Below are 12,165 nucleotides of genomic sequence, written 5' to 3'. Positions count from 1 at the left end.
TTGTTGCATCCCAACGATTTTGAACTGCTGTGTTTCCATTTTTATTTGTCTTCAGGTCCCTTTTAATTTCCTCTTTGATTTCTTCATTGACCTTCTAGTAGTTCAGTAGCATGTTGTTTAACCTCCACATGTTTCTTTTTTTCTTTTCTTTTCCACTTTTTTTTCCCTTGTAATTAATTGTTAGTTTCATACCATGTTGGGGGGGTGCTGGATATGATTTCAGTTTTCTTAAATTTACTGAGAGTTATTTTGTGCCCCAACATGTGATCTATTCTGGAGAATGTTCTCTGTGCACTTGAAAAGAATGTGTATTCTGTTGTTTTTGGATGGAATGTTCTGTATATAGCTGTTAAGCCCATCTGCTCTAATGTGTTGCTCAAAACCACACTTTCCTTATTGATTTTCTGTCTGGCTGATTTATCCATTGAAGTAAGTGGGGCATTAAAGTCCCCTACTATTATATTACTGTCAATTTCTCACTTTAGTTCTGTTAATATTTGCTTTATAAAGTTAGATACTTCAGTGTTGTGTGCATAGATATTTATAATTGTTGTATCCTGTCATCAGATTGATTCTTTGATCATTATATAATGCCCTTATTTGTCTCTTGTTGCAGTCTTTGTTTTGTAGCCTATTTTGTCTGATATAAGTATTGTTATCCCAGGGTGTCTGGGTGGCTTAGATGGGTAAGCATCTGCTTTCAGCTTTGGTCATGCTCTCCAGGTCCTGAGATCAAGCCTCACATTAGGCTCCCAGCTCAGCAGGGAGTCTGCTTCTCCCTCTCCCTCTGCCTCTCCCCCTGCTTGTGCTCTTTCTCTCTCTCTCTCAAATGAATAAATAAAACATTTTTTCTTTTTTTTTATTTTATTTATTTGACAGAGATACATCGCACGTAGGCAGAGAGGCAGACAGAGAGAGAGAGGGAGAAGCAGGCTCCCCGCTGAGCAGAGAGCCCAATGCAGGACTCGATCCCAGGACCCTGAGATCATGACTTGAGCTGAAGGCAGGGGCCCAATCCACTGAGCCACTCGGGTGTTTTAAAATGTTTTTAAAAAACATGTTTTTTAAAAATACCACTATTCCAGCCTTTTATTGTTTCTATTTACATTGAATATCTTTTTCCATCCCTTCATGTTCAGTCTGTACATATCTGTAGATCTGAAGTAAATTGCTTGTAGGCAGCATGTAGATAGATCTTGTGTTTTTCTCCATTCTGTCACCCTGTGTCTCTTGATTAGAGCACTGAGTCTATTTACAAAGTAAATATTGATGAATATGTGTTTAGTGCCATTCTGTTCATTATTTTCTGGTTGTTTTTGTATTATTGTATTATTCTGTTTCTTTCTTCTCTTCCTATATTTTCCTTGTGATTTGATAACTTTTTTTAGTATTATGCTTAGATTCCTTTTTTTTTTTTTTTTTAATTTCCTGTGTATCTGTTATAGGTTTTTGGTTTGTGGTTACCATGAAGCTTATATATAAATCCTACATATTTAGCAGTCTATATTAAGTTGATGGTTGCTTAAGTTAAAACAGATTCTAAAAGTACTACATTTTTACTTCTTTATACATTTTATGTATATGATATCATACTTTACCTTTTACTTTGCATATCCCTTAACTAGCTTTTGTAGATATGATTGATTTTACTAGTTTTGTCTTTTACTCTGCATACTAGCTTTATAAGTTATCTACTACCTTTAGAATATATTTGCTTTGGCCAGTGAAATTTTTTCCTTTTATAATTGTGTTACTTCTATTTATGGCTTTCTCTTTTCTGCTTAAAGTAATTCCTCTAGAGGTGTCTGGATGGCTCAATGGGTTAAACCTCTGTCTTCGGCTCAGGTCATGATCTTGGGGTCCTGGGATTGAGTCCCATATCAGGTCTCTGTTCGGCGGGGAGCTTGCTTCGCCCCCACCCCCATCTCTCTCTCTCTGCCTGCCTCTCTGCCTACTTGTGATCTCTGTCAAATAAATAAATAAAATCTTTTTTTAAAAAAGTAATTCCTCTAATATTTCTTGTAAGGCTAGTTAAGTGGTGATGAACTCCTGTAACATCCTTGTCTGGGAAGCACTTTAACTCTCCTTCAATTCTGATCTTAACCTTGCTAGGTAGAGTATTTTAGGTTGTAGGGTTTTTTTTCTTCTTTTTAGCACTTTGAATGTGTCATGCCACTTTCTTCTGACCTGCAAAATTTCTGCTGAAAAATTAGCTGATAGTCTTAGGGGGATTTACCTTGTATGTAACTATCTGCTTTTCTCTTGCTGCTTTTAAGATTCTTTATTTTTAGCTTTTGAGGTTTTAATTTTTTGAACTCTGAGAAAGTAATAAATGCCTTTTATTACAAAGGCACAGAGGTCATCTGAGGCCACCTGGGTAACTCAATGGGTTAAAGCCTCTGCCTTCAGCTCAGGTCATGATCTCAGGGTCCTGGGATCAAGCCCTGCATCGGGTTCTCTTCTCAGCAGGGATCCTGCTTCCCCCTCTCTCTCCTACTTGTGCCTCTCTGCCTACTTGTGATCTCTGTCTGTCAAATAAATAAATAAATAAATAAAACCTTAAAAAAAAAAGAAGTCATCTGAGACTTCAGATATTAACCTGTTGCATACTAATATCACACTGCTAATGTGCAATTTAATATGATTATTAAAACTTACGGTGTGGTTTTCCAACAATCATAATGGTTATAGGTTCTTTCTATAAGTAATAATTAAAATAATTATTGGAACTTAAGACCAATATAGACATAACAAAGGGGACTGAAAATTCCTGCAAGAACAGTTTTGTTTCTTGATAGAAGTAAGACTTTAATGGTCAAAGTCTACTGCCTACAATAGGTACATTGGACCCAGCTTTTTCAAAGAAACAAGGTAAAATGAACAACTTCTTACAATCTAAAAAAATATATGAAAGCAGTACTGAGATGATTCACAGACTGTTTTATCATTCCATCAGTTTCCAGTCTTTAAAAATATGTAGTTTATAGGTCAGAAGTTCTGGGTTTGGCTTTGAATACCAAGGTGAAGGCCCTGCCAGTGTCCAGGCAGGCTCTCCCTGGGTGTCCTCACTGAGGCAGGGCAGCCCCTCATGGATCAGATACGGTCTCACAGTGGCATCTGTGCTGGTGGCCTGCTCCACTCCATGTTTGGCACTCACTTTCTCCTCAGGCAGCCCAGAGCTGCTTGTATTCTTATGTCCCAGAACAGTCCCTTTCTTCTTTTCTGCCAACACCCCTCACCCCATCATTCTGAGATAGTGAAGCCATTCATTCCTGAACATAAAAGTCCAAATGGAGGACTTTCCCTGCTATCCACATAACACAATGGGACACTGAGGGGTATCTGGTTTAGAAGGGTCTGGCTCATACTTCAGGATGATGTTCCCCTTAGCCAAGTCCCTGGATTGGCTTTATGTCTTACTGCTAAGTTTTCTTAAAAAATGGATTTTCCTGGGTCAAGAGAACTTTAACATCTCCCATTGATACAGTGATCATTCTTGAATTAATAAATGGATATAACGTGTATACTCCCTCCTGTTCTAACTGAAAAGCACAATCAAACTCTTCATCACTGTTATTCCAATACCAGACTTTTATCCCAGTGTTTATAACCTTCATCCTGTCACTATTATTCAGCAGCACATTGTTCAGCTCCTTGGAGACTATGTAGAGATGAGTTGCCTTTTCTTCCCGTCCATAGTTTGAGTTAACAAATTCATCTTAGGGAATGAAGGACCCCCATGCATAGAATTTCTGGATAGGGGTGTCTGGGTAGCTCAGTAGTTAAGCATCTGCCTTTGGCTCAGGTCATAATCCCAAGGTCCTGGGACTGAGCCCTGCTTCAGGCTCCCTGCTTGGCAGGAAGCCTGCTTCTCCTCTCCTACTCCTCCTGCTTATGTTCTGTCTCTCGCTGTCTCTCTGTCAAATAGGTAAAATCTTAAAAAAAAAAAAGAATTTTGGGATAGGTGGAAATAATGGTCCATTTTCAAGAACAAATACAAATGGGTCATCTTTAAATTCTTCCAAATAACTTCATTTTCTTAGATGGAGAAGGACCACACACTCCATCTTTCTTATTTCCATTGTTCTCTATGTTCTCAGTTCTTTCCATTATCTCTGTGTTGTCAGTTCCACTACCTGGTTTACTTTCCAGCTCAGAAAGAGTTTGTAGTTTTTCCTTCTGTGGGATTTACAGAGTTGGACCAGTTTCTCTGGGCACCACAGATTCACCCTTTATGCCATGTGATTGAAGACTTTTTCACTAACACTGTTACAAAGAACCCTCCAGTATTTTGATGATGTGGTAATATCTAGGATACCACTCTAGGTGCATCCCCTGTAACTATTCTGGCCCTTCAGTATTTTGATGATGTGGTAATATCTAGGATACCACTCTAGGTGCATCCCCTGTAACTATTCTGGCCCTTCAGTGGAACTTGGTAGGCCAGATCTGGGTATGTCTGCTGTGAGGACTACCATCTCACTCTCTAAACCACTGTCCATCTTTCATCATTACCTTCTACTATGTAATTCCAGCCAACCATTTACGTCCTGGCAGCTCAGAAAACATATTAGCCAGCTCCAAAGCACTTTCACTTGTTTTCCAGTAAAGATACTAATACTACTTCATCTTTAATAGGGGTTTAGGGAACATATAGAAGACACCAACCTACCACCTTCCACTAGCTTCTCAGTGCCTTGCCTTAAAATCCACAGCTATAACTCATGCAGCTGCAAGTTATAAGATGTCTTCCACTTTTTCCAAACATCAGTGGCTTTTTTTCTCCTAGTGCTATCTCCACTGTAAGGGACATTACATATAATGCAATTATAGAAGAGAATTTCTTTCCTCCAATTAATGTCTATTTTGAGTCTGGATGTGCTGGATACATCATGGTTGATCACCATAGATGCAGAGGCTGCTCAGAATTTTGGCCTGATGAAGGAGCAGTTAGTAATGCTTATTGACCTCATCTCTATGATGACAAACCCCTCAGGAAAAGGGACAATCATGTCAGCATATAACATTTTAATTAATTGTGTGGTCTTTGATCCAGATGCTGCACACATATCTAAGATCTTATGGAGAGGGTGAGTATTAAGTAACAGTAGTGGAATCATGCTAACGGCTTCTTGACAACTGATATTTCCAGATTCAGTTTCACTAACCAGAAACCGGTGAAACTTTTCCAAATGTGGAGACCTTTTCAGATTTTTCCACCTAAATTTGTGTGCCTGACATGTTCTTTACAGTACCAACTCATGGGCTGTGGAACTTTAACTTCCTGACCTTCTGCTTCAGGTCCTCCAATTTCTTGAAATACTTGTTCTTTAAGCAATAGAGAGTTTTTGTGTGTGTGACTTTTGTAATCAGTAATTCTAAAGTGGCCAAGAGGGGGCCCCTGAGTGCTTCCATGACCTGGTCCCATTTGCCCTTGGGTATTTTTGAGCTGGTAGTACTGCTGGAAGGGCTTGTTCTCCTTGACAATTTAGGGATACTTGCATTCCTAGCCCATTTCATTGCATTTCCTGCCATCCTTGGCACCATCCTTTTTTTTTTTTTATTTTATTTCTTTTCAGCGTAACAGTATTCATTTGCATTTTTGCACCACACCCAGTGCTCCATGCAATACGTGCCCTCCCTAATACCCACCATCTGGTTCCCCCAACCTCCCACCCCCGGCCCCTTCAAAACCCTCAGATTGTTTTTCAGAGTCCATAGTCTCTCATGGTTCATCTTCCCTTCCAATTTCCCTCAACTCCCTTCTCCTCTCCACCTCCCCATGTTATGCTCCACAAATAAGTGAAACCATATGAGACTTGACTCTCTCTGCTTGACTTATTTCACTCAGCATAATCTCTTCCAGTCCCGTCCATGTTGCTACAAAAGTTGGGTATTCGTCCTTTCTGATGGAGGCATAATACTCCATCATGTATATGGACCACATCTTCCTTATCCATTCATCTGTTGAAGGGCATCTTGGTTCTTTCCACAGTTTGGTGACCGTAGCCATTGCTGCAATAAACATTGGGGTACAGATGGCTCTTCTTTTCGCTACATCTGTATCTTTGGGGTAAATGCCCAGTACTGCAATTGCAGGGTCGTAGGGAAGCTCTATTTTTAATTTCTTGAGGAATCTCCACACTGTTCTCCAAAGTGGCTGCACCAACTTGCATTCCCACCAACAGTGTAAGAGGGTTCCCCTTTCTCCACATCCTCTCCAACACATGTTGTCTTGCTAATTTTGGCCATTCTAACTGGTGTAAAGTGGTATCTCAATGTGGTTTTAATTTGAATCTCCGTGATGACTAGTGATGATGAACATTTTTTCATGTGTCTGATAGCCATTTGTATGTCCTCATTGGAGAAGTGTCTGTTCATATCTTCTGCCCATTTTTTGATATGATTATCTGTTTTGTGTGTGTTGAGTTTGAGGAGTTCTTTATAGATCCTGGCTATCAACCTTTTGTCTGTACTGTCATTTGCAAATATCTTCTCCCATTTCATGTGTTGCCTCTTTGTTTTGTTGACTGTTTCCTTTGCTGTGCAGAAGCTTTTGATCTTGATGAAGTCCCAAAAGTTCATTTTCACTTTTGTTTCCTTTTTTGGCACCATCCTTTGTGTCCTGACACTACTGCCATCCTTGCTGCTGCTGCTGCTGCTGCTGCTGCTGCTGCTGCTGCTGCTGCTGCTGCTGCTGCTGCTGGAACCACCAGCCAGCAACCCCCATGTCCCAGGTGGCTGCCCACAACCACAGACACCTACCAAGCACCACTGGCTGGAGGGAACTTGATATTTTAATTATTTTGTTTCTTGGTGTGGACCTCCTTGGGCTCATCTTATTTGGAGCTTCCATTGATTTCTGGGTCTGGCTATGTTTCCTTACCCATTTAGGAAACGTTCCCACTATTATCTCTTCAAATAAATGCTCTCTTCCTCTTTCTCTTCTCCTTCTGGGACCCTTAAAATGTGAATGTTAGTGTACTCAGGATTGTCCCAGAAGTCCCTTAAACTATCCTCAATAAAAAAAAAATTGGGGGACTCATTTTGGTGGGTCAGTCAGTTAAGTGTTTGTCTCTTGTTCTTAATCTCAGGGTTGTGAGTTCAAGCCACCCATTGGGCTCCATGCTAGTGTGCACCTATTTTTTAAAAATCTTTTTTTTCTTTTTGCTTTTCAGCTTGGTTGCTTTCCACTGCCTTTTCTTCCTTCCTTCCTTTCTTTCTTTTATAATTTTATTTATTGATTTTTTTAGCATTTTATTTATTTAAGTAATCTCTATACCCAATGTGGGGCTTGAACTCATGACCCCAAGTCAAGAGTCCTCCAGCTAGGCCAGCCAGATGTCCCCACTGCCCTGTCTTTTAGATTGTTAATCCATTCTTCTGTATCCTCTAATCTGCTGTTGAATCCTTCTAGTTCATTTTAGTTACTGTATTCTTCAGCTCTCATTGGTTCCTTTTTATATTTTTCTCTCTCCTTATTGAAGTTCTCACTGAATTCAGCCACAACTTTCTCAAGTCTGACAAGCATCTTTAGGACCATTACTTTGAACTCTATCAGGTACATTGCTTATCTACATTCTGTTTGGCTCTTTCTGAGGTTTTGTCTTCTTCTTTAATCTGAAATATACTTGTCTCCATTTTATCTCTTTGTTTTTATGTATTTTGTAGTTCAGTTATGTCTCCTGGTCTTGAAAGTAGTGGCCTCATGTAGAAGGCATCCTCTGGGGCCCTGTAGCGCAATTCCTCTTGCCACAAGAACAAGGTATTTCAGGAGTGTCTACCATATGGGTTCTACATGCCCTCCTGTTGTGATGGGTGTGACTGGCTTAGAGACCTAGCTATAAATGCTCAAGTATGGGGCTGGCCCACTCACTGGTTTAAGAATCCCCTGAAAGGGCATGAGATGTGGCTTAGGCTGTCTGCTGGGTTTGGTAAGACAGTAGTCACTTTGGGAGAATACTGGTCCTAACTGAGACTGTCTGCTGATTGTGGCAGGGAAGAAGCCACACTGGAGGGGTACCTTCTGGGACAGGTATGTTGGGTGAGGTGGGTCTACAAGGGAACACTAATGCAGGTTGGACAGTACTAGTAAAGTAAATGGAAAGCATCTGAACTGCCTCCCACAAGAGTCCAGATAGCTCGGTTGAAGGAAAGAAGAAAAAATTGTGACTGGCACTCCTACTTCCAGAGAAAGCTTCTTCAGATCCCTACCCCTCTGCACATGTCCTAAAATTAGTCAGTAAATATTTAGGTGTAAGTCAGGCTCTTTTTTCTTCTTCCTCTTCTTCCTTTTTTCTCAGAATGAAAGAGAGAGAGAGCACAAGCAGGGGGAACAGCTGGCAGAGGGAGGAGCAGGCTCCCTGTACAGCAGAGAACCCGATGTGGGGCTCTATCCCAGGACCCTGGGATCATGATCTGAGGCAGAGACAGATGCCTAACCAACTAAGCCACCCAGGTACCCCACCCAGGCTCCTTCCAAACTGCTGCCTCTGTGCTAGAATGATACAGAATGCTTCTCCTTTAAGGATGAAGACTTGGAGCGAAATAAGTCAATCGGAGAAAGACAACTATCACATGATCTCCCTGATATGAGGAAGTAGAGATGCAACGTGGAGGATTTGAGGAGTGGGAAAAGAATAAATGAAATGAGATGGGCTCGGGAGGGAGACAAACCATAAGAGACTCTTAATGTCACAAAACAAACTGAGGGTGGCTGGGGTGGGGGGGTAGGGAGAGGGTGGCGGGGTTATGGACATTGGGGAGGGTATGTGCTATGGTGAGTGCTGTGAAGTGTGTAAACCTGGAGATTCACAGGCCTGTACCCCTGGGACTAATAATACACTATATATTTATAAAAAAATAAAAATTTTTAAAAAAGACTTTAAATTGGAAAAAAAAAAGAATGAAAGACTTGGTTCCTGTAGCCCTCTGGTTCTCCCTGAGTTAATGTCTACCAATTTTCAAAAGCAGAAATTACTGGTGCTTACCTTTCTGGTTTAGGCCTCTAGGGCTGGGGTATCTGATATGGTTCTTGATCCCCTCACTACTCAAGGAGGACTTGACCACTGATATCTCTCCTCCTTGTTGGTCACTACCCTGGGGGTTTGTTTTCTGATCATGTCTCTGCCTCTACTACCCTTCTGGATATACCTTTTTCTTTATGTCTTTAGCCAGTCTTCAGGTTGTTTTCAGAGTGAATTGCATTATATGTAGTTGTTGCCTCAATGTGTCCATGTTAGGAGGTAAGCTCAGAATCCTCCTACTCTACCATTCTCCCTGGCTCTCACCAACTGTTGTCTTTCTTGAAAGATAGCCTCATTATTTATGTGTAAGAAAGAGGCAGAACCTCTTCTGCCTCTGGTCATTGGCCTGCAAGTGAGGCCAGAAATGACCACAGCTATTGCAGCATCAGAATTAGAGGTAGACTGGGGCACCTGGGTGGCTCAGTGGGTTAAGCCGCTGCCTTCAGCTCAGGTCATGATCTCAGGGTCCTGGGATCGAGTCCTGCATCGGGCTCTCTGCTCGGCGGGGAGTCTGCTTTCCTCTCTCTCTCTGACTGCCTCTCTGCCTACTTGTGATCTCTGTCTGTCAGGTAAATAAATAAAAAAAATCTTTAAAAAAAAAAAAGAATTAGAGATAGACTGAATGCACTGGAGTGACTGAAAGGGGAGACCATAACCCCGCATTTATAATCCTAGTCCAGGAGCTGCCCTGCTCATTTTGGATTCTTTTATGTGAAAAAAAATGTTCTTGTAGTTGAAACCAGCTAAATTTATTTTCTGTTACCTACAGGTTTAGGTATTATTTAGAAGGTAGGTGAGGGTGAATTTCTGGCATTTTGGAAAGGCCCTGGGGCAACCTTGAAGTTTTAAATGTGGAGGGCACAATCCAGCTGAGATTTACTCTCTGGCAGAACTAGTGCTTTCCCATGGCTGCTGGCCCCTCCTTCGTTCCATGTCTGATTTCTAGGAGGCCTTAGGACCTTTCAGATCAGGTCTGTGGTGCTGTCTTTGATGGTCCTAAAAGTGCCTTCATTTCTGAGATAAAACTCTTCCAAGCACTCTTGACTTTTGATGGTTTGTGTTTTCTAATTATACAAGTTTTACATGTTAGTAGCAGAAAGCCCAAAGCATGCAAAAAAAAAAAAAAAAAAAAAAAAACCCTTAGCATTCAACTGTCTTGGTGTATACACTGGGTATTATGTGTGTTTCTGATTCATTTTATTCCCATTTCAAAAATGTGCTCCTCATATTCTATAGATAGTTTTAAGATTTACTCATATATTTGAGAGCAAGCACACGTGGGAATGGGGGAGGGGTAGAGGGAGAAGGAGAAGGAGAGAAGCAGCTTCCCACTGAGCACAGAACCCAATGTGTGGCTCAATCTCATGACCCCAAGATCATGACATGAGCCAAAATCAATTGTCGGACATTTAACCAACTGAGACACCCAGGAACCCCTCTATAATGTAGTTTTATGTCCCATCATCTGAACTCAAGATTGTAACTTAAGGTTATTTTCCATATATCATTAAATGTATTTTAAATCTTATTTAATGATTGTGCACCAATTTATAGCACAAATATGTAATAAATTACAAACTGGTTATATTTTACATGAGGATGCATTTATGACAATCTTGCATAATTTAAGCTTTGCATAATTCCAGACTCTTTTTTTCATAAATAGTTATACTCAAGTGGTTTCTCTAAATATTAATAACAAACACCACTGACACTGAGCCCACCAGCTTTGGACTGTAATCCTTGGACTTAAAATTTGGAGGTAATTCACATTATTTCAAAATTTGTTAACAAATGTTAGAACTCCTATTATGTGCTGGCCACATGTCTAGGCTTTTGGGAACTATGACTAGGAGTTAACATTCTGGTTGGAGACAAATAAACGTGATCATATTTACCTATTTATCATGTTTATTGTATTTGAAGTGGATAAGAGATACAGGGAAAAAGAAAACGGAGGCAGGGCAGTGGAGATTGGAAGTGCCAGCCTTTGAGCTATGGTGTGGAACCAGGAGTAGCTGGGCTCACAGAGCATTGAGAGACCTGATTGGCTTTTCCAATCAAGCAAAATGCTTTGCTTTATGACTAATAGGAATCCATTGACTTGTGGGGATGTATTATTAATGGCTGACCAAAGAGCCTGGTAAGAGAAGTGCTCTAATATGATGAGGGAGCAGAAGGCAAGCTGAGGGCAAACCACAAGATAACATCCTGGAACTCCCCCATCCCCCCACCCCAAGGTGGGATTTTTGTGACATTCCTCTGGCACTCCTGGCTGCCCCAGAACAAAGGAAAGGGAAAAACAAATGGTTAACTGATAGAGATCGTAGTCATGCTGGATATGATTCTTCATCAGTTTTCACTGTCTTAATGATGTATAAGAAAAAAGCAATCTCCAGAAACCTTTGTCTCAATTTCCTGGAGCCCTAACCTCACCCTCCCCTCCATAAGACAGAAAATGTTATATAATCAGTCATTCCTCACAACCCCAGTGCAGCTCTTTCTGCCCACGGATCCTGTTCCCATACTTTAATAAAACCACTTTTTGCATCAAAGACATCTCAAATTCTTTCTTGGCCATTGACTCTGAACCCCACCACTTCAAACCACATCACATAGATGTCTCCTTAGTCAGGATATGCTGTCTGTCCATGGAAGTCATATCCTTACCACTGTCAAAGCACCAAGTCTCACAAAATTAGCAAACGAGGGAATGGCTCATTATCCAGTCCTTTCCCATGCAGCATGATAAGAAACTCCCCAAATTAAAGAACATTACTCCTCAAGTACTTAAGTGGTGTAATTTTATTCTCACCCAAACCCCATTTTTTTCTGGTGAATAAACTAAAGTGTAAAGGAAGAGAGTGATTTTTCTGAAGTCATTAAATGTCCTTCTTTATTCCCTTTGCAGGCTCCTTCTCCTATACTCAACCTCTAATTATCTGCAGTCCTCAGGGCTGGGTTCTCAGTCTTCTTCTGGCCTCCATCCTCTCTCTTCCCTGGATTTCAATATTATCTAATTGCTGACTACTCCCAAATTTTATCTCTGCTTTTGGCTTTTCTTCTGAGGCCTTCTCCTATGCAACATTTCCACTTAGTTGTCAGTAGGCAGAACTCTTCACTTTTCTCCCTTCAACCT

At 40.8% G+C, this 12,165-nt stretch overlaps 1 pseudogene; it reads right to left on the bottom strand.

Moving 5' to 3' along the window:
* Window positions 1-2,944: 2,944 nt before the first annotated feature.
* The window catches only part of LOC123940669, a 60,842-nt pseudogene continuing 51,621 nt past the window's right edge, over window positions 2,945-12,165 (bottom strand).

Source organism: Meles meles, chromosome 4, assembly GCF_922984935.1.
Source record: "Meles meles chromosome 4, mMelMel3.1 paternal haplotype, whole genome shotgun sequence".
NCBI lineage: Eukaryota > Metazoa > Chordata > Mammalia > Carnivora > Mustelidae > Meles > Meles meles.
This window is presented reverse-complemented; position numbering and strand designations above follow the sequence as displayed.